At 44.9% G+C, this 22,967-nt stretch overlaps 1 long non-coding RNA gene across 3 annotated transcripts in view; it reads right to left on the bottom strand.

Annotated features, from left to right (window-relative positions):
* Window positions 1–2,154: 2,154 nt before the first annotated feature.
* LOC115504783 overlaps window positions 2,155–22,967 on the bottom strand; it is an 86,553-nt gene continuing 65,740 nt past the window's right edge. Inside the window, exons 3-7 of one of the 3 annotated variants that reach the window (XR_003965818.1) lie at window positions 20,210–20,422; window positions 19,504–19,739; window positions 15,443–15,770; window positions 5,226–5,431; window positions 2,155–4,604 (exon numbers count right to left, since the gene is read on the bottom strand). This is a non-coding gene — a long non-coding RNA (uncharacterized LOC115504783). Of the gene's footprint in view, window positions 5,432–15,442; window positions 15,771–19,503; window positions 19,740–20,209; window positions 20,423–22,967 lie in introns of all 3 variants that reach the window. The other 2 variants (XR_003965817.1, XR_003965815.1) reach the window with 2 other exon arrangements.

Genomic DNA, 22,967 nt, shown 5'->3' on the forward strand with positions numbered 1-22,967 from the left:
GGCGATATTTTGTCTCTGCAAGAGATACTCAAATCTGTTTTTGTGGCAAAGATGCAGCCACACGAATTACGTAAAAGAATAGGCCTGGCTGTGTTCCAATAAATTAATTTCTAACAACAGCAAGCATTCAACGAAAGCTAAAACTAGTGGCCAAAACTTTGACAAGAAACAGGATATTTACCTAATCACAAAGTAGACTCCCCCCAAATGCACGTAAGTACTTAAAACGTATTTGTTAACTTCATGGTGGAGAAGCCTGGAAGAAACAACGTTAGCCAAGTGGTAAAACCAGCATCCCCGGGAATAATGTGCCACCGATGCACTGAGACGAACACGGTGTCATTTCTGAGACACTCCGGCCAAAGATGCAAAATCTGAATCTAATCACGAGATAAAACCCAAAACGAGAGATCGTCTCCGGAGTAAAGGGTTTGGACGTATCAGACATACAAGTTGATGAAAGAGAAGGAAAAGCCTGAGGAACTGGCCCAGGTCAAGAGACTAAAGAGATAGGGCAAGTAAATCCAATGCACGATCCTTGATTGGATCCGAGACCTTGAAAGGAACACGATAGGGGCTGTTAGCAAAATTTGTATGGATTGCATGGTAGCATTGAACACTTTCCTGATTTTCATGGTTGTATGGTGATTATTTAGGAGAGGGTTCTTGTTTTTAGAAGTACATACTGAAGCATTAAGGTAGAATAGGACAACAGAGCTTTCATTGACTCTCGAACCGCTGAAAAAAATTTTAAAAAAACAAATGTATAACTATAGGGAATTAGAGGATGATAAATCAATGCGGTGAAACATTAATAATTTAGGGATCTGGGGAAAGAGTATATGGGGAAATGGTTCTTCACATCATTTTTGCCACTTTTCTATAAGCTCAAAATTATTACAAATAAAAAGTTAAAGGAATGGCAGGGGGAAAAAAATGCCCAAACCTCTGGGAGTACATGGAAAGGATTTGAAAGCAATGAGAGACCAGTGTGACCAACTCATGCATGGGGCAGAGTGTCAACTCATCAGAAATTTCCAGCTGACTTTGAACAGAAGCTTCTTATCTTCCAGCGTTTTCGATGAAGGAAAAAACCAAAACAAAACTGAGCGTAGCCAAATAGAAAATGCGAATGAAACCATGGTACACTTCAATATCCCCCAAATAATTCCACCAATGCTAAAGAAGCTACACGGATCAAATTTATAAACATGGGTTATAAAACAATCGTGTGCCGCTATGGTGATGTGTGTCTTACCAATAGTTAAGAGATGCCACCAGATTTAAATTTAAACCAAAATGTCGTAACTAACTCTTGGTTGCAATAGGGCAAATCTAGATTATGCTGGTCCCTGGATTTAGGTAACTTGGAGATTCCTCTCTGGGAAAAACAAGATAAACTTACAAGTAAAATTAGGTACAACAGTAGATAGTTCTTACAAAAGAGAAGATAAATCATAACAAATTACAAATGTAGAAAAAAAACAGGCGAGTACAATAATCCAATAAATAATGTAATGTTTTTATTAATTAGATGCCCGACATGATTTCTCAAACATTTTCCTAGATTTTGTGGCTACTTATTCTTTGATCATGTTTTTATATGACAAAATTCTGGAATATCGTAGTCTACACGGAAAAAAGAAGGAGATCGTGCTAGTGAGGAGTCCAGAATCCTAAGCTTCATTAGCTACAAATAAATCCACCTCTGCCTGAAAATGTTTCTCAGGGATGTTGCAGTGCGTGCGGAGAACATCAAAAAGATGATGTCTTAGCTGACAAAGGCCTAGGTAAAAATTAGAAGTCCAGAAGCTCTACGTAACCCACTAAGTAGGCTGACCCTTGAAGCATTTTATGGATTATATAATGTGAACGGTTAAATAATAAGCTTTGGTAACGATGGGACCTGGTGTTTATTTATGTATGAGAATGACATGGGATTAAAAGCCTATTGCTAAAGAAAAGCCTGGAAATGCTCCTTCAAAAAGCATAAACGAAAATTCTAAGGGGCGCCCAGGTGGCTCGGTCGGTTGAGTGTCAGACTTGGGCTCAGGTCATGACGTCACAGTTCCTGAGTTCGAGCCCCACATTGGATTCTCTGCTGTCAGCGCAGAGTCTGCTTCAGATCCTCTGTCCCCTCGCCCTCTGCCCCTCCCCTGTTTGCACTGTCTCTCTCAAAAATAAATAGACATTAAAAAAATATTTAAAAATTCTAAGTGATTAGACTGCATGGTGCCATGGTTTACTTGACCACCCCTTGAGTGTGTGTGTGTGTGTGTGTGTGTGATACATAAAATATTTGTATATCTTATAATCAAGGGCATCTTGGGTTCACCAACATAGGGGGTATTTATTTTGCTTTCCTGCTGTTATGAGGAAGTCTATCTGGCTCATAGGCCAAGGAGGGTAGGACAACTAAAACAAAGCATTTACAACAAATGAAAACTTACGGTGATTTAAAACCCACTAGGTTGTAGGCAGGGTCGGGTCCGAGTGGATCAATTACGGGAAGTCCCAGTAGGATCCCGGTGGCAAAATGGAACAGAGGGAAGCGGGAGATGACGGAGCCAGAGAATGCGCTTGAACTAACGTCCTCGTAAAGCTATAAAGTGCAGAAACCAATTCCAGAGCAGGGCAGGGAGGCCAAGAGTGAAAGCAGGTGGAACTTGGCAGGCCACCAAGAGCCGGTCCCTTGGTGAAAGTCCACGCGGCTCCCGCCTTGCTGTCCTGTCTCCTGATGGGGTTCCAGGAACACGGCCGGTAATCATCTACCACATCAGGAGCAGTGGAAAGAGTCACACCCGTTTCATCAGGAAAGCCAAAACCAAGGTGTTAAAAGCAGCTTCACATGACGGGACAAACAGCCATGCAGAAAAGGGAGCAAATTTATGCCACACGGTTCACGCAGCAAAATGAGAACCGACATGGGGCATTTACAAGGAGACGGATTCTGAGCACGGGAAGCGTGGTCGCTACTAGAAGCATTTGCCTGTGTTCATCTGGAACGGTGCCTGGGTCATTCCAAATTGTGGGTAATATTGGATTTGGCAGAGGGGGGCTGGACTGAAGCCTGCCACCATACAGGAGGTGAATTCAGTGCTCTTTTCCTACTTTCGGCGAGTCTCGGATCATTTTGGGTATCCGTTCAGTTTTCCTTGATGTTGGATCCCCTACCTTATTTTTGGCTAGTTTCATCTCGATTGTGGCGAGGCTGAACCTTCAGCCACGGCAAACGGAGGGCTTGTAAGGTACCACGACGCTTGAAGTGAGACACCAGATATATGGAGCGATAAATCCCGCTGGACCACGAAAGTATGGGATAAAAACTGAAATCTATTTCGCTTATTTGTTTATTTATTTTTTTGGTCTTCCTCCAGATTTTCCACCTCACCGAAAAGTGGCATTTGCTTTTTTTTTTTTTTTTTTTTCAGTTTGCAAGAACTTAGAGAATTCAGTAGTCCCAGCTCAGTCCCCCATTAGGAAGGCTCCCTCAGCCTCGGCCACATGACACACGACCTTCTGTTTATTCCACTGCAGTTAATTCAGAGTCACAAAGTGCAGGAGCTGGTGATGTGAGCAGTGGGGGGAGCCACACCGAGTGTATGCCCAAAGAATAAAAACCACGTCAGTGGTTGTAATTACACTGCTTAGGGAAATGCGTAGACAGGCAGGTGTCCTGGATAACAGGATGTACTTCTCCGCTAGGAAACTCTATTTCCGACGAAGACGTGAAAACATTTTGCTCTGAGGTTTCTCAAGGAATCTCAAGAAATATAATGTAGAACCGGATCCCCTGAAAAGGACTAAGCATAGTAACAATTACCGGGCAACGGCCAGGTGGCACCATCTCTACCAGACATTTTGACATGCTTACCGAATGGAATCCTCCCAAAGCCAAGTTCACTAGAGAGTAAGCCAGCAGAATTACAGTCTGAACTCAGTTCCTCGTGATTCCAGATCCATTGCCTTCCAACTCTATGAAGCTGCTCGACACATTAAGCGATACTTGTGTGGGGACAAATTCGCCTTTAGCAACGCATGCTGAATTTTCTTCCCCGAGCCTAATGGCCCATCGGATGTCTGATGTGGCTGTTGCGTGAGGTTACGCAGCCACACTGGCTAGCGGAAGTTCAAGAGTAAGCCCTTAATGCAACTGGCAGCAACTGACTGATGGTGCCAGAGCTGCGAGCGTTACGAACTTCTCAAAAAGAAAGCTGGGAGCAACTGACATTCTCAGTCTGGAAATGGTGGAGACGGCAGGTCGACTCTAGAGCGACTCTATTGCATACTGGCACGTGGGCCTTGCCCACGTGATCTGCAGGCTGAAGCCTGCGCGTGTACACACGTATACATATCTTACGTGATGAAAGAGCCAATCGAGGAAGTGCAATCCCATCAGAGAAGCTGGGACGGACATTGAAGACAGAGCTAAGGGAACCTAGGACTGCTCCAGAAGTCCTAGGCTTGGGTCAATGGACCTTCTGATGGTGGAGGATTTGGATATCAAACTGTCAAAGGGAAATGGACATTATGAATGAAGAAAAGAGATTCCAGAGATGCATACGAGCCATCTTCAACGTCAGAGAGACTCACTGTTCCAGCTTCTGGAAATAAAACAAGGCCAAGTGACTAGATGCTATCAAGATCTCTCTTTTAGCCCATAGAAGAAACAACTTTCTACAAATCAGACTCAACTGAAGATGGAATGAGTTTTGTGGGGAGGTAGGGAGATCTTTGTTAATGGAGAGGTCATTCCACTCAGTAAAACACACACACACACACACACACACACGCTTGCTTGCACTCAACCAGCCAGATGGCCATTGCCATGGGTCCTATGAAGATATCACAGAATTCTTGTGTCCTATGATACTCCCTTAGTGCCTCCCATCTTTCTCCATAGGAAAAGATCTACAGTATTTGTTCCATGTTCTCAAAGTTCTCTTTCCTGACTTTTCTCTCTTTAGAAGATGCCTCTTTTATGTTGATGGTCGCTTCCCCAATTTGAGTCAAATCATGCTTTTTTACAATTATCCTATTTGGGGGTGTCATTGCTCCCACATTTATAACCCTGTGGCCCTCTACCCTTTACCACCTTGTCAATGGCTCACCTTCAAACCCATGAGATTTGTTGGTTTCTTTAACAGCACAGGGAGAGTAAAGTACAGAGATCAAAAGCTAGAAGAGAGGTCAAGATGAAATACCCATCCCTACCAATTACATACTGTTCTGTTTGAATTGGTGTCTCCCCCATCCCTTGATTTACACATTCTCAGCTTCCGGAGAACACTGCCTTTGCTTTTTCGGGTCCATCATATGTTCTCTGCATTGGCATTCTCAGGCTGGCTCATCTGGCCTCCATTGTCGTTCCTGGCAGTTGGTTTGGGTTGCATTACCACTTTTGTATTCAAGGAACCATGGAATTTCAGAGCTGGAAGAGATCCCAGATATAATTTCACCAATTTTTTCATTTTCTAGATGGAAAACTAGAGCTCCTAGAGGTGAAACGATTTGCTCAAGGTCATAGAATTAGCAGAACTGGAACCAGTCATTCAGTGGTATCAGCTTGACTTCCCCGTCACAGGGAGGTTGTCCATTTTCAGGTAATGACCACTGATGACAACTGACCTACCCTGACACCTTCCATCTGACCATTACTGGAGCCCCAAGCAGCCAGGCCATGGCTAGTTAATCTCTCAAAATGTGGTAGGGAAAAAAAAAACACTATACAGGCTTCTCTTCATCAAAGACAATCGCTCCTTTTGACTTAGAAATCTTTGTATGGAGACATCAGTTCAATAAGAAAGTTAGTCAGTTGTGCTTTTGGCAATATACTGTGTGTGTGTGTGTGTGTGTGTGAGAGAGAGAGAGAGAGAGAGAGCATGTGAAAGAAAGGAGAGAGAGATTTAAACAAAAGATCCGTGTGAACCCAAAATCAAGTGACATAAAGCGATACAAATGCTAAAAAGAAGGCATTTTTCTTGTCCTGTGTCACCACCTGAGTTAAAGATTCGGGGGTTTTACCTATTTAAAAAGTAGTATAGATTTGAACAAAACCTATTTATTTTCTAAATCTGAAACAGAATGAAGCCGGGATGTCAAAAATCCCAAACCAAACCTGTGCCATACATTTGTATCTTTCATTTTATTTGAGTTCTTAATCAGTATTAAATTATTGCAGATGGCACAGATATTGTCATCCTATAAACATCAACTTGTCTAGAGACCAACAGGCCCACGGCCCATCTGGTAGAAGAAAAGAAACTAATATTTACTGAGCACCAATTAAGTGTTAAACTCTGCTGTTCATGACCTCGTGTCAATGCCCATGACAATCCTGAGAGCTAAGTATTGTTATTCCCTTTGTTTTTTTTTTTTTTTAATTTTTTTTTCAACGTTTATTTATTTTTGGGACAGAGAGAGACAGAGCATGAACGGGGGAGGGGCAGAGAGAGAGGGAGACACAGAATCGGAAACAGGCTCCAGGCTCTGAGCCATCAACCCAGAGCCCGACGCGGGGCTCGAACTCCCGGACCGCGAGATCGTGACCTGGCTGAAGCCGGACGCTTAACCGACTGCGCCACCCAGGCGCCCCTTCCCTTTGTTTTTAATAAGTGAGGGAACTGAGGTCATATAACTTACCCATGGTAGAGCCAGAATTTAGGCGCATATCTGGTTAATCTGTTTCTTTACACCACACCACCTGTTTTCAAAGAGACTCTGGAAGACCAACCATAACCACCTTCACGGGGTAGGAGTGCTTCCTCCATGAGAAAGTAGGACGCAAGAAGGAAAGGACTCTGTGGAAAGGAGGAGAATGTTCCAATGGCTCAGTAGCCTAAGCAGAGGAAGCATCTCCCATGGTACAGAGGAAAGGGGCCAGGTAATCTGCTCCAGGCAAGCAGAGGCTGAGCCAGGGTCTACTTGTCAATCCTCACCTTGAACCTCCCTTAGGAACTGGCCAGGAGCAACGCAGGCCAGGGATAGTTTGAGAGAAGGGACAGCAGTTTCCTTCAAAGCCCTGGATCTGCTGCATCAGTGCAGGGGGCACAGCCAGGGCTCCCCAAACTTAAAAACTTAGAAGCATTATCTATGGCCACCCAAATCTTATACTACTCCAATCCAAATGTCCCTGTGCACCTGGTGTGCCAGAAGGGATAGGTCTCAGGAACTGTTATTTTTTTTTAATGCAAGTCATTTTCTAGGGACTATAACCCGTAAAGTTGTAGAAACAATGATAGCCAGCCTTCTTCCTCCCACCAAATCTACCCAGATTCATAATTCCAGAGTTAGAAGGGATGTTTACATTTTTTCTTATTTTTTCCTCCCTTTATATATCCTTGTCCCTTCTTTTCCTCAATTTTAAATTACTTTTGAAGTATTTACTGCGTGGCCTGTGATGAATAAACTCAGAGAAAGACAGGGAACCCACCAGAGAGGAGCCATGGAGATAGGACATAATTATATAAGTAAATAACTAGTATTTGTATGAGACTCCTACTATCTGCACATTAGGTCTTTTTTTTTTTTTTTTTTTTTTTGCCTGTCTTCAATATTTGTCACTTTCTCTCAAACCCTATTTGTATATTCATTTCTTTTTTTATTTTTTATTTTTTGCCTTCTCTTAGTCTATAAAAATATAAATCAGAATAGTGGTTGCCTTTGGTGAGTAGTGGGGTATTGAGTGGAAAAGGAATTTTCTGGAATGGTAGGAATATTCTATATCTTGATCTTGGCAATGCTGCATGGTGTAGCCCTTTGTCCAAATTCGTTGAACTATATACTTGAGAGTTGGGTGTCTTATAATATATATAATATACCTCAGTAAATGTGTGTGTGTAACCACCCATGGTCTGAGCTGCTTTTCACCTTGATAACAACCCATTCTAGAGAGGCTGTAAGGTGTGCTTGGGCACAGATAGGTAGTGACATTAGGATGACCAGCTCATCCTGGTGTGCCCAGGACTTTCCCAGTTTTCACACGGAGAGTCTTGTGCCCCAAGAATCCCCTCAGTCCTGGGCAAACCAAAATGGTTAGTCACCCCAGGTAACGTCCTTGAGGCTCCTGATGCCCTTGGAATTGGGGCTACCCTTTAATTGGGGCTTAGTTCTTTCATTACCCATAGTATCTTGAAATGATTATTGATCTTTTTGTATGATTATGAAACTAACACAAACTCACAGTAGAAAATTCATAAAGAAGAAGAATCACCAACAATAGCTCCCATTATGCTGTATAAATAGCTCTGCACTATGCTTTTTCATGTAGTAATATATGATGAAAATTGCTCTTATCGCTAGAATAAAAGCCTTTAAAATGTGGTCTTCAGTGACTGTGTGAATAAATGTACCGTAATTTTCACCATTCCTCTAGTTGAATTTGGTTTCATTCCCCCACCCCAGCTTATCCCTACCTTAAATATAATGATTGACATTCTTGTATATAAATCTTCTCTGTAATATGTTGGGCATTGTCTTTTGACCTCCACCTTGGACCTGCCTCCCCCTCTTAGGGTGACCAGCTGTCTTGGCTTGCCTGGTTCTGAGAAGTTTCCTAAGATGCAGGACATTCAGTGCCCTAATTAGGAGAGTCCCAGGAACACCATGACAGTTGGCCACTTATCTTTGAGGTCATGGGCATCTTTGTGGAGTCAGCAGTAAGGCATATCAATGGCTTCTAGTTCTGGGCTTCACATCGGGGACCACACGTTATCTAGAGCAGTGGCCCTCCCACTGCCCGCAGAAAGAGTGCACCTGTCAGCTCCGGGCAGACTTGAGAAGGGGTGCTAGCGTGAATGGGGAGAGTAGAGGAGGGCCGAGCAGGCAGAATTCTAGGACTGCAACTTTTGCTTCCATGTCAGCAGCTCGACTTGTAGTCATTTTACTCACGCGTTATCTCTAACCCTCCCAAGGGCCTTGCAAAATGGGTATTCTCAGTCTTAATCCAAACAATAAATAAGCTCAGAAAGGTCGAGTGACCACATAAGCCCACAAGTAAAGCTCCTAGAATTCAAGAGTAGGTTTCCTGAGCGCCAAAGCCAGAGGATTTTCCAGTATCTGGTGCTGCCTTGATGGAGCACCCCATCACTCGCCCCACTATATTCTGTGTTAGGAGATGGGGTGCGCCAGTGTTTCAGGGCCACTGTGGTTCTCTAGCTTAAGATCTGAGCACTCTGTCTCTTCGGGGCAGAGTTTCAAATGACGAAGCGCAAGCTCTTCAGGAGTCTGGAGCCATTGTAAAATGGCACCCCAAAGCTTGGGGCACCGTCCGGCTGGAAGGCAGAGGCAATTCAAGGATGCATCAGAGGGAAACTGAGTCACATTATTCTCCTTAAGTTTGGTCTGATGGGATAACTCGATCTTATGGGTCACTCAACCCATAGGTTGAGTGGTTAACCTCAGGGTGGTTAAAGAGGAATATCACGCGATGTGGTGTGGGGATAGGAAAAATCTGAAACAGAGTGGAGGCCGGCCTTATGAAAAGTGACTACAGGAAAGGCAGTAGGAGGGCCCCAAAGGGGCACAGGAACACTATTTGTTGAATTCCAGAAACTAACCACATCCAACTACTACAGGTTGCAGGCACGGTAGAGTCACGGCAAGAGGTCAGGCCACCACTGTGGCACCGTACTGTGTAGAAGATCTGTCCACGCCCAGGGCCAGCCTCAAGCTGGAGCTATGGGGGAGCCATCAAACCACCAAGAAGGAACTGGTGTGAACTAGATCCACGACTCAAGAAATCGGGCTGGTTTTCAACGTTTTATTTTATTTTTGGGACAGAGAGAGACAGAGCATGAACGGGGGAGGGGCAGAGAGAGGGAGACACAGAATCGGAAACAGGCTCCAGGCTCCGAGCCATCAGCCCAGAGCCTGACGCGGGGCTCGAACTCACGGAGCGCGAGATCGTGACCTGGCTGAAGTCGGACGCTTAACCGACTGCGCCACCCAGGTGCCCCCGGGCTGGTTTTCAAAGACAAGGAAGAGAACATCCACGAAAGCCCAGGTTTGTGGGTAAGGCTAATGCAGCAGGCCACGTGCCATGGCTGTGTAAGGGACCACATATGTGTCCCGACTCACCACACAGAGCCAGGGGCTGGGTGTCAGGGCAGCAGATTTGTGAAGATAACAGCCGTGCCCAGAAATTTTGGCTGGGCCACCTGAATGTGGGCCTTAGAGCAAGACTTCGTTTACTAGACAGTGCACGAGGAGAGAGGAAGCCAAGGAAGAGGGGCTGGGGCTCAGGACTCGATTCTGTGAGGTTGGCTCAGATGCCACAGGGGGGAATGTGCCATGAGATGAGCCTGTGCGTGGCCGTCACCAAGGAGGCAGCTCCCGTGCTGGATAGAGGCAGCCATCTTTGTCCAGGTAGGACCCGCGCCTCAGGCTAACCCGCTTCGCGAATGTTGGTCCATTACGAAAGAGAAAGATGCCGAAAGCCAAAACTTCCAACAAATTTCCTAAAGGAAAAAAAAGTAAAAGGTTGTCTTCACCAACCCCCCAATCCCACTCCACGTACGTAATCAACAAAATCAATTGAGTGTGTATTTTTCTATGTATTTTTTCACACATTTTAGCAAAAATATGCTAACTCTATATTCATCATGTTCTGCGATTTGATTGTCTCTTTTAATGTGCCAGGCACGTCTTTTTTTGTATCAGTACATTGAAAACTAGTTTCTCAATGTTACTTGATGCACTGGTTTTCATAGTATAGATATAAAAATTTACATAACCATGTCCCCAATTAAGAACCATTCTGATTTTTAAAGTTTTCAAAACTCATACCAACCCCAGCATGATTTTCAAGTTAATAACTCAAGTTAACACCAGCATTATTTCTAGTCATCATTTTGCATCAGTTTGGCATGGCCACTCTAAGGCAGACAGCAAAATACCTGATTCCCCACCTACGTGGGTTTAAAAATGAGGATGGACCTGATTAATTAACAAAGAATGTAGTCCAAACAGAGAGAAAAGGGTGAGGCTGGAAGGAAGAAGAGACAAAGAGTACAGGTGCTCTGAGTATTGTCACAGACATATTTATTACACTTGGAAGTGGTTTATTACAATGGAAAACACATGGATCTGAGGCGAGTCAGGAGACCTAGGGTTTGGGTTTCTTGCTATCCCAAACCAATGTCTCTGTTAACACAAATCTCATTTCAATAGCTGTTGAAATGTGGCGATTCTCTGGGCTAGAATACCTATGTTTACCTATGAAGATAAACTAAAATTTAGCTCTGTGTGTGTGTGTGTGTGTGTGCGCGCGTGCACGTGCACATGTATACAGGTATGAGCATGTAGGGACCTGCCCGTGTCTATGGAAAAGAAAGAGAGAAGAATGAGACTATAAAATCATTAAAGAGAAAGACATTAACAAGCAAAAAATACTGCAAAGTACATATTTCATAACCTAAACTCGAGATCCTGGTTCTTATGTAATCGGTATATCCGATGCTCAGAGAAAATGGGTCTGTAGATAGCTACGTCCATGTTGTAATTCAAGTTAATAAATATTATCCATCTTTCTTAAGTGTTGGCTGGACTGTTGAGAGGCGGGTAACCTGACCCTTATATGTGAATATCGTCAGACTTAGGGATCTTGTCTTCCATTTTATGGGAACTGAGAGGCTTTAAAAATTAGCAACGAGGAATCTGCTTTTAACACTGTGTTTAAAGCTTTCCAATAGAAGGATAAGGTTAATGAAGACAGTCTAAGTGAAAAGGAGATTATCACTTGATCCTTCGGAGTATATGTTTGGAATGAAGTTTCACTGATGCAAAAAGGTTGAGATGTCAGGAAGAAAACACATTTCTTTCCAATCCATTGTCTACAAAACCATTGTTCTTAAGCACTGCTACTCTACTCCCCCTTTGACTGTCATACTGAAGGATTGTGTTTCTATCCGGTTATTTTTTTTCGGTGTAATAATATATGAGATATAATGGAGTGAGGAACTTGGAGCCAGTGATGATACTGGTGAGAAACTTGCAAGGAGTTTACTGTTTACTGGGTTTCCAGAACAGGCTGCACACTTCGCTGAAGTGCCAGCCTTAGCGTAAATGTATTCCAGAACCTTCAGTCTAGCTGCTTGGCCACCCTGTTTCCCTCATGGCCCCACTCAACCCCACACACATTTGCTTCCTTTCTTTTTTTGTTGTTAACTTTTTTAAATGTTTATTTATTTTTGAGGGAGTGAGAGAGACAGAGTACGAGCAGGGGAGGGGTGGGGAGAGAGGGAGACACAGAATCTGAAGCAGGCTCCAGGCTCTGAGCTGTCAGCACAGGGCCTGATGCGGGGCTTGAACTCATGAACTGCGAGATCATGACCTGAGCCGAAGTCGGACGCTTAACCCACTGAGGCACCCAGGTGCCCCACCTTTACATCCTTTCTTTCCTTGCTTTTCTTCTTCCCCTTAGTCATTCTCTCCTTCCTTCCTCCATCACTTCCTTCACCCATTCATCCATTCTGTTGACCCAGTGAATTTTGAAAGGAGTACCTGCTGTATCCCAGATCCTTGGGTGGCACTGGGGGTTCCAAGGTGGATGAGCATGATCCCCACTTTCCAGGCATTCCCATTCTCATCCTCCACTTCTGCTCTACCCCCTTTTGTTTGTCTGGGCTTTTGACCCCCTTCTTTCCACCTTGTTGTCTAAATTCAGTGGACTCCTAAACGGGAACCCTCTTGCACTGTTGGTGGGAATGCAAACTGGTGCAGCCCCTCTGGAAAACGGTGTGGAGGTTCCTCAAAAAATTAAAAATAGATCTACCCTATGACCCAGCAATAGCACTGCTAGGAATTTACCCAAGGGATACGGGAGTGCTGATGCATAGGGGCTCTTACACCCCAGGGTTTATAGCAGCACTTTTTTTTTTTTTTTTTTTTTTTTTTAATTTTTTTTTTTTCAACGTTTATTTATTTTTGGGACAGAGAGAGACAGAGCATGAACGGGGGAGGGGCAGAGAGAGAGGGAGACACAGAATCGGAAACAGGCTCCAGGCTCTGAGCAGACAGCACAGAGCCCGACGCGGGGCTCGAACTCACGGACCGCAAGATCGTGACCTGGCTGAAGTCGGACGCTTAACCGACTGCGCCACCCAGGCGCCCCGATATAGCAGCACTTTCAACAATAGCCAAATTATGGAAAGAGCCTAAATGTCCCTTAACTGATAAATGGATAAAGAAGATGTGGTTTACGTATGCAATGGAAAACTACTTGGCAATGAGAAAGATTGAAATATGGCCTTTGGTAGCAACGTGGATGGAACTGGAGAGTGTTATGCTAAGTGAAATAAGTCAGGCAGAGAAAGACAGATAACCATATGTTTTCACTCTTATGTGGATGCTGAGAAACTTAACAGAAGACCATGGAGGAGGGAGGGAGCCAAACCATAAGAGACTCTTAGAAACTGAGAATAAACTGAGGGTTGATGGGGGTGAGAGGGAGGAGAAAGTGGGTGATGGGCATTGAGGAGGGCACCTGTTGGGATGAGCACTGGGTGTTGTCTGGAAACCAATTGGACAATAAATTTCGTATTAAAAAAAATACAAAATAAATAAATTCAGTGGACTCCTGTTCCCGTCTTCAAACCCTTCAAACTGGTTCTCAAATGACCTGTAAACGTGTGTAACAGAAACGGGTACCAACGTTTTGCCACAGGTATCAGTTTCCTGTTGTCGCCGGAACAAATTACCACAAACTTAATGGCTTAAAACAATACAAATGTATTATCTCACAGTTGTGCATTTTGGAAGTTTGATTTATGTCTCACTGGCCTAAAATCAAGGTATCAGAAGGGATTTCCTTTAGGGATTCGCTCTAGGGGAGAATCCACGTCCTTTCCTTGTCCAGCTTCTAGAGGCTTCTCACCTCCCTCATCCCACGACACTTTCCTTCGTATTGAAAGCCAACAATGGCGCATCTACTCCTCACATAAGATTGCTCCTCTGACTCTTCTGCCCTCCTCTTCCTCCATCTGATGGTCCCAGTGATTATATTGAGCATACCCAGATAATCCAGGATAATCTCTTTTTTAAGGTGATCGATTTGGCAGCTTTCATTCTATCTGTACCCTCAACTACCCGAAGCCATGTAACCTAATATATTCACAGGTTCTGGGATTAAGATATGAGCATTTGCGGGGTGAGGGCATTATTCTGCCCATCACCCCTCACCCTAGGAGCGTTTTCAGTATAATAGGTACCAAAGTTTCAAGGTACCAGGACAAAATTCCCCCAATTTCTGGTCTTGGCCAAAGGCAAAGGGAAGATGTTGGGGGCATTAAAGCTTCATCCGAAAGAGACATAAAGTTTTGGGGTCAGACAGGTCGAAGAGGAAATCCCAGATTCTGCGACTTACGAGCTTTGTAGCCTTGGGAAGCCCACCTTAATGTCTTCATTCTTAATTTGAGACTATCGGTGGCAGTGTTTTCACACGGCTGTGTTGAGATCATCTAATCTGAGAAAAAAAGGGCTGGGCTTATAGGGGCCTGAGGGATGTTTCCTCTCTCTAAATCACTAGACCCCACATCCCTTAGGTCGTAGACCACCTTAGTTGACAGCCACTTTCATTAATACCTACTCAACCAGCCACCCAACATGCCTTCACAGCACTACAGGGACCCTCGGGTGGAAATCAGCCCCACGCCTTCTTCAAGGAGAAGAAGCAAGTCTGTGTGTGAGCACACGAAAGGTTACACAGTAATAGAAGACCGTTGGTCATCAACACGGAAGTCCTAAAACCCACTGGGACTGGTTCTGCCATAGAGGGTTAAGGGAAAGGATTGTGAGCAGGGCTTGGAAAAAGAAGGGCTAGAGTTGGGCAGACTGTGAGGACGGGGCGTTTGTTCTGGGGAAACCCTTTGGAGCGTGCCCCCAGTGACCTTCGAAGATCTTATTTTCTCGCAGCTCAAGACGCGGCAATGAGACACAAGCACACCACCCGCAAACACTGCCGTCTCCCACCTCCTCCCCTCCAACAGCCAACCTCCTTGCCAGGCCCCTCTCTCCTCCTTCCCGTATCTCAGCATGATACAAAACAGCCTTCCTTTCTCCTGAAGATGGTTTAGAAGCAGTGCCCCATAATTACAGCAATCTTAGCTCCTTTGAATTCACCAAAATTACCCCTTTTCTTTCTATCAGCGCCATGGCTACGCGACAGGCATTATTGGGAAGCTTTGTGTACTGGCGCAATGTTGTCTTTTTAAAGTGACATCTGTTCAAATAGACTAATGTTCCTATCTGACTGACTCATTTGGCAGGAACATGTCCACATGCCAACGTGAATGGGTGGGGGCTGCAGGAAGAGGGAAGCATTTGGAAGGATATTTTTTGGGTTTTTTAGACTAAGGGTATGACTATTTCACTTCCTACAGAAGGGAAGTGAATGTCAGTTGTAACAGTAGTGAGGCCTAAATGTCTCCTGATGTCTGAAATGTACCGTGATTTAGGATGGAGATGATGGTCGGGCTTCTCAAACACATTTTCATGGCCCTGGGGATTCTCAGCCACCTTTCTTTGTTTCCCGATGGTTCCTCAGTTCATCTCTCCTCCAACTCGGCTCTCCTTCAGTGAGCATCTTGGAGGCTGCTCTGAGATTCCATCTGTGCACCTTTCTGCGTTCAAGGTCTGTGATCTCATAGGTCCAGTGGCCTTCCCGTCCTTGGAGTTCATCTTCAAATGGTACTGAGGAGTCAGAAGAGCACACTATCTCTGTTTCTCTATCAGGCTCCATTTACCCATTACTCAGGCCATTCATGGAGAACCTCCTATGGACACAAGGTTGGGTAAGTCAGAGCTCTGTCTTCAAAAAGGTTACAGTCTCATAGGGCCTTGACTGTGCACGGGAAGCTCCAGGATGCACTAAGAGGGGGCTTAGGTAAGGCTTTTCTGAAGAAGTGACTCCTGAGTAGGATGCAAAATGTTCATCTTTGCTTACAAACTTCCAACATGTCTCGGTGGCTGTTTCATAATCTCCCAACTCTCCTGCCTGGATTTCTAGGCCCTCCCTAATCTGATCCCCCTGGACAGACACATCCCATCTCCCTTCCTACCATCACGAATCACCTGCTCCTGTTGGGTTAGCGTAGCCCCTTGTTTCCCCTATACCCTCCCACTTATTCTTGACTCTGGGTCTTTGCTCATGTTTTCTGCCTAAAATAAATCCTCCAGTAATAGCATCCCACCAGCTCTCAGACCTTTGGCACGTCAGGGACTAGCCCGTTGCCTAACCATGAAATTTCCTCCCCTGCACAAGATATTCTATAGCTCCTCCCATAGTACTTAAGCTATGAGTACAACTTAGATGATGCATGTGAAAAAATAATAGCTGAAGACTTGGAAAACACAATGCAGGCCTAAGTTATTGCCATTACCTTTAACCGGTAGGAGAACTTTGGAGGCCTTCACTAACAGTGGGTGTATTTCTGTAGGCAAGTTGGTTCTTCAGCTATGAAATAGGAAAACCCATCACAAGATTGTTACAAAGATTAATGGAATATGTTGACACGCATACAAATGTCTGCCTTGTGGTAGGAATGTTGATAGTCATAGGGGTGTTGTTTTTTTCTCAGAGAGGATTTGTTCTTTTACAGTCCAGTAGACCGTGATAGGTGTGTGTTTGGGGATGGGAGAAGCAGAAAATTGTCTTATAAAGGAAAGGTTGATCATGACTGATAAAATTAAACATCCTTCAGAGCTCTGCAACTTTCATCTCAAAAATCAGAGAAGAATTATAATATTGTAAAGGGTTGATGACTCCTCATTTCCTGTGTCACCACTTCTTGGCAAGAAGACAATGGCTTGGCCCCGACACTCCCTTAGAGACTAAGGGATCATTGTTCTCTGGACAGTATTTATCAGAAATAAAGGCGCTCACTGGCTGAGGGAAGTAGAGATGAAAGAGAGGGGTGGGGTGGCAGCTGCCCTTTCTGGAAGGTAGTGACTTTGTGACCTTTAGAATTAAAAGGTTCTCCAGTATATTGCTTGGATCTCCAGCATATTGCCAGTATATTGATGGCTTGGAGCCATCAACACAGAATAGTGGTTGTAAACTTGAGTGATCTTACCCGCAACCCCCACCCACACACCACCAATGGGCATCTGACAACGTCTGGAGACATTCGGGGTTGTCATCACTTGAGTAGGACTGGGGAGGGGTCCTACAGCAGCTCGTGGGTAGAGGCCAAGAATGCAGCTAAACGTCTTTACAGTTCACGACACAGTACCCCAGTTAAGAATTATCCAGCCCAACGTCAATAGTGTTGAGGCGGAGAAGCCTGCATTAGAAGCAGTTGTAATCATAGCTTTGGGTTCCACTAATCCTCTGCCGAGAAATCTGTGTCCCAAACCACTTCTCCCCTTGTGTCTCCCCTAGACCCAGGATCCAGAAATATCCAGTTGGAGTTAATTAATGGAGATTGGTCAGCCAACCCTGAAGATTCAGCACAAATGTCACTTCCTTTATGAACTTCCCTTTAGATAGAGTGGTACCCCCTCCTATACTGGCCAGCGTTTGACCACTTTACTTACAACTGGGGGGGTTTCATACAAGGAATTCATTCTAGGTGATAGAGAGCTGAAAAAATAAACAGGGTGGTGAAGCAATCCAGAGATTAACAATAGCAAGAAGTTACTATCACCCGACGGCTGGAAAGATGAGGAAAGGAGGCAGCGTTACTAGAGTCCGTGGGCCAGTGGGGGCTGGAGTCGTGAACAGACACAGTCATCGTTGGAGTCACTGCATGAGACAGAAACAGGAGGGAAGCAATACGTCCCTTTCTCCTGCCTGCCAGTCTCCCACCAGCGTTTCCCACCGACTGAATTGAGGTGAAAGACGGCTGGCAGAGGAACCTGGGAGAGGCAGCCTGCAAGGGTCAGCCCTTTGACAAAAGAGACGCGGGCAGGAAAAAGAGGAGGAACGGATCTAAGGTCAAGGACACCCACGAGCAACACAGCACCCAGTGTACTTTGGATCTGCCTCTTCCGTGGCGCTGATTAGCGTTTCATAGTTACTGTTTGAGTATTATTCCCTTCTCTCCCCTCTCTTCCTATGGGATGGAATGATAGTAGGAACCAGAAAGGCCACATTCAATCACAAGATGAATGATGCGGCTTGGGGATGTCAAAGCAACAGGACAGGATTCGAAATGGCTATGGAAGTACAGCTGCTCACCTTGACTTCTCCATGAGAGAGAAATGAACTTGCACTGTGATGAATCTATGCCTACTATTACTTTGGAACTCCCTGTTACGGCAGCTGAAGCAAAATTCTAAATAACCCCCTTTCCTATGGGTGTTGATATCTAAAGCAGATCAGAGACTCTATCTCATTCTTTCTTTTTTTCTTTTATAATTTTTTTTTAATGTTTATTTTTGGGAGGCAGAGAGAGAGCGCGAGTGTGAGCCGGGGAGGGACAGAGAGAGAGGGAGGCACAGAATCCCAAGCAGGCTCCAGGCTCTGAGCTGTCAGCACAGAGCCCGACATGGGGCTCGAACCCATGAACCGTGAGACCATGACCTGAGCTGAAGTCAGACGCTTATCCGACTGAGCCACCCAGGCGCCCCTCTGTCTCACTCCTTCATTCTCCATCCGGAAACTGACAAGAACAGAAGGCAATGCCATGGCAACGTGAGGTTTCTCAAATCACCTTGCTTCTGCAGATATTTAATTTTTTTTATTCCCATATCCCAAAAGAAAATTTCAATCAGTAATCAACAGTGTCAGTAGAGAGGGGCGTGCTCAAGTCCACGAAGGTCCCAGGAGTGCCGGGGGCTGACTTCTGGTCCATGGTCAGTTTATCCTCTGTCCTGTCGGCCAGTTCGGCCAAGGACACAGAGAGCCATTCTCTCCATTTGGCAAGGGCAGGGGCCCATTCTGAGAGGTGCCACAGATGGGGAAAAGGGGGAGATCGGGGAGACTTGGGGGGAGACTTTCGATCCCTTTCCAACCCATCACAAATAAAGCATACCATAGAAGTCAGGGAAAAAAAAAAAAAAAAACTGTTCTCAGATTCAAGTGCAATTTCCATGCAAGCCTCCTGGCCTGCCACCCTTTTCCAACTAAATTACTATCCCGAGTACTTCCTACACAGAGAGACTGGCACCGCCATTCCCGAAGAGCGTGGGTTAACCGCCCCCTCGCCCCCCCCCCGGCCCTGCAGTAATCTATTCCACTTCCGTGCAGTGTGCATGAGATTTCACACAGACAGCAGGGCAGAATAAGTGATTCTGCCCGCCTGGAAATAAATGATTGGCTGCCTAAGTAGACACCAAATATAGCTATTGACATCGCTTCACATAAACCCTCCTTCCTCCTCCTTCCCTTTCCTGTTTCTCCTCCTTCCTCTTTCCTCTTTCCCTGCGCCTCTCCAGCGCCCACCCCCACCCCCCACCCCTTTGAATGATCCGTGGGGCTTTGGATGGCTTTTAACTTCACCCCGAGGGGTTTCTTGTTCTTCCTGCCCTAATCTAGCCGAAGTCAAAGATGTAGGCAGTACCCACCTTTCGCAACGGACTCTCTGCTAGGCTTTCTTATAATTAGCCCGGTGGCCTGGGAGGATTGGGTCATCGGGGGTGTCGGGGCCCTTCTAGTACCGCCTCTGGGTTAGGCTGGCAACTGGCTTCCTGGCCTGCTTTTTCCATATGCGGGGTGCTTGGCTCTTTCTGTCTTCAGAGATGGAGTCTGCCCCCGGGACACACCTGCATGTCGTTGGTAGAGGTGAATCATCTGTCCTCACCTGCCGAGGAATAAGCCCTTGTAAACTGTTTCTTTCGAGGGTGTCCAGGCCTAATCTTTCCCCCTCCAGAAAACAAAACCCGTTGTGGAAAATCTTAGCCCTAACTCGGAATTTTGGAATTCTGAGGTCAGGTTTCTGAAATTCCTCTCTCTCTCTCTCTCTCTGTAATACAATCTGCCAAACGTGTTGTCATGTTTCTGGGCCCCGAGCTCTGTCTCAGTTATGGTGGTGACACAGCTCCAGGACAAGGATGTCCTATTAGGAGCAGATATAATTCTTCCCTGAAAGGGGTGTTTAAAATTGTCCCACACGGAATAAGTAGGGACAAAAGCCAGTTAACCAACCACATAATGAGTGTCCTGGACCAACTGGAGAGGAAAGTCCATGAATGCGTTCTAGAATGGCCTCCTGTGTGGGGCGGGAGATATTTTAGAATATTCTAGAAATTTTAGAAATATTTAGAAACTCACCAATGAATAGTAGGTCCTAAAGCTCCCGTAGAGGGTTAAGGCAGCTAGTATGGACCTCCCAGCCAAGTCACTTTCTTGGGCTTATTTGTTCTTTATTGTTTAAACTAGACCGAAGGGATGCTACAGAGCTAGGAAACACTTCACCAGGTACATCTGCTTCTCATGCCTGGCTGAAGAATCCGTCTTAATTTCCCTGGAAGGGTTGGGTACCTGCTGAGAAAGGAAAGCGCGATAAGGGCAGGGCATGAAAACTGGGGAATCTGAAAATTTAGTTCAGCTTCAAGTTCCTCGCCTTTGAGGCTGTCCACAATAATTGTCAAAATAATTTGGGCGTTCCTTGAAAGTGGGTTTTTATGCACACACACACACACACACACACACATCTCTAAATCAATTACTCAATTACACAGTTTAAACTGGAATCATGAATTCTATCTGCCGGGGGTTCGATTATCTATTGCTACATAATAAACCATCCCCAAATGCAGTGGCTCACGACAGCAGCCATCTTGTTTCCTCTCATGGGTCTGTGGCCAGCTGGGCTCACTGGGCAATTCTCATCCATTTGCAGTCATCATAGCAGCAAGACTGGTATTATCTGGAGGCTTGAGTGGAATTGCTAGGACAGCTGGGTCTCTCTCCCTCTCCCTTAACTCCAAGTCTCTTCTTTATGTGACCTCTCTGCAGGTGCCCTCCAGCAGGAAAGCCAGGATCCTTTCATGGCACATGGCTTCCAAAAGTGAAGGTTCCAACAGAGAAGAAGCAGAAACTACCAGTCTTCCTAAAGGGTAGGCCTGGAACTGGGGCAGAGCTCTGTTAATTAACACAAGTCCAGGCCAGCCCAGATACAATGTTGGGGGGTGGGGCTACACAAGAGCCTCCTCGGATGCCAGCTATCACAGTTCAATACTCCAATGTGCCAAAATCTCCTAAACTTTACAAATATTATAAATAGCATACATATACATGTTCTTGTGACAAGGAATGTTAGTGCTTACCAAAGTCTGAGTTCTCCCTGCCTTCCCTGGGCACACAGTAAAAATACATTTTCCAGCCTTCCTGGAAATTAGGTTTAGCCATGTCAATGAGGTTTGTCCAACGGAATGCACGTGGAAATGGCAGGCCCCACGTCTAGGTCTGGCTTGTCCAAATGTCCCACTGGGGTTAGTCCTTACTAGGATGGTTGCAAAATGATGGGCTCCCAACCCCAGCTGTCTCTCCAGTCAGTGCTCAGCATCACCGTAAGCGAGAGTGCTCCCTTCTCGTCATTTATTTGTTTATCTATTTATTATCAATATGAGCTCATGAGTGCCCTTGATTGTTTTGGTGTTCAAGTTGTCCCAGATCTGGTCAGTGAGAGCCATTTCAATGTGGATACTGTACCTTTTTCTGTGTGTTTTAATCTCCTTACTCTCTGATGTAACAAAATATTCCAGGCTTATTTTCTGCCTACTCTATCCCAGCCCTGGGACTTGCTGTTTCTTCGGGAAGCACTGATTCCTTTTGTTGGAAAATGGTCATTAGAAACTTGGAGTTCACCTTGAGCTAATTGCTATAGGTGCCGTTGGGGTGGCGTTGCTTCTAAACTGTCGCTGCAGACAAAACTAGAAAATATATGATGAATGTTTATACATGTACATAAACAAACATGTCCATCAATGTGTGTGTGTGTTTAAATATACATAGTTTAGACGTCGTAATTTTTTTTTTTTAATTTTTTTTTTCAACGTTTATTTATTTTTGGGACAGAGAGAGACAGAGCATGAACGGGGGAGGGGCAGAGAGAGAGGGAGACACAGAATCGGAAACAGGCTCCAGGCTCCGAGCCATCAGCCCAGAGCCCGACGCGGGGCTCGAACTCACGGACCGCGAGATCGTGACCTGGCTGAAGTCGGACGCTTAACCGACTGCGCCACCCAGGTGCCCCTAGACGTCGTAATTTTATAAGGATAACATTAAATAATAAATACAATCTATCCCCACGGGGTTTTTTTCTTCTTATTCTCATTTCATATACGTCCCTTCTCCACAATGAGATACCTGGATCCCAACAAAATATACCCATTTATTCATTTACTGAATCCAATAACACATGTAAAGCAGTTTCAGTATTTCCGTGTCCATTCAACTATAAAAGGAAACCTACTCAAAAAAGCTCAAGGTTTGTTTGCTCTTCTCTCCCACCCAAGACTGAGGCTATATAATCAAATACCACGTTCATAAAATAATTAAATCTGTGGTTATGCAATTTATCTGAAACACCTTAAGGTCTGTATGTTTCCGTTTGCTTTTAGTGTTAAGTTCTTTTCCCTTTCCCATCCTTGTTGATTTAATTACATATATTCTATATATTGAAAAAAATACGTGGTACATAGACGTGCTTCCAAAAGGCAAAAGCATAGAGAAACGAATTCTCTAAGAATAATTCTGTGTCCCTCTTTCCCACGCCCTTTCACCTCATTTCCCTTCCAGCACCCCTTTAGAGATAGCCGACTTCATTGTTTTCTGCTTGATTCTTCCTGTGTTTCTTTTTGTAAAGATAACACAATATATGCATATAGTTTTTTATTTCCTCTTCTCTCTTACACAAAGGGTAGCAGGCCATGTTTATATGCTCTTTGGCACTTCACTTCTTTCCCCTTAAAAATATCTCTTGGTAATCGCTCAATATCAGTTCCCAGAGACCTTTCTCATTCTTTTCTTACAGTTGCATAGCATTCCATTAAGGGGAGTGTGCTGTAGTTTACCCAAGCCGTTT

The sequence above is a fragment of the Lynx canadensis genome, chromosome F1 (assembly GCF_007474595.2).
Source record: "Lynx canadensis isolate LIC74 chromosome F1, mLynCan4.pri.v2, whole genome shotgun sequence".
Taxonomy (NCBI): Eukaryota; Metazoa; Chordata; class Mammalia; order Carnivora; family Felidae; genus Lynx; species Lynx canadensis.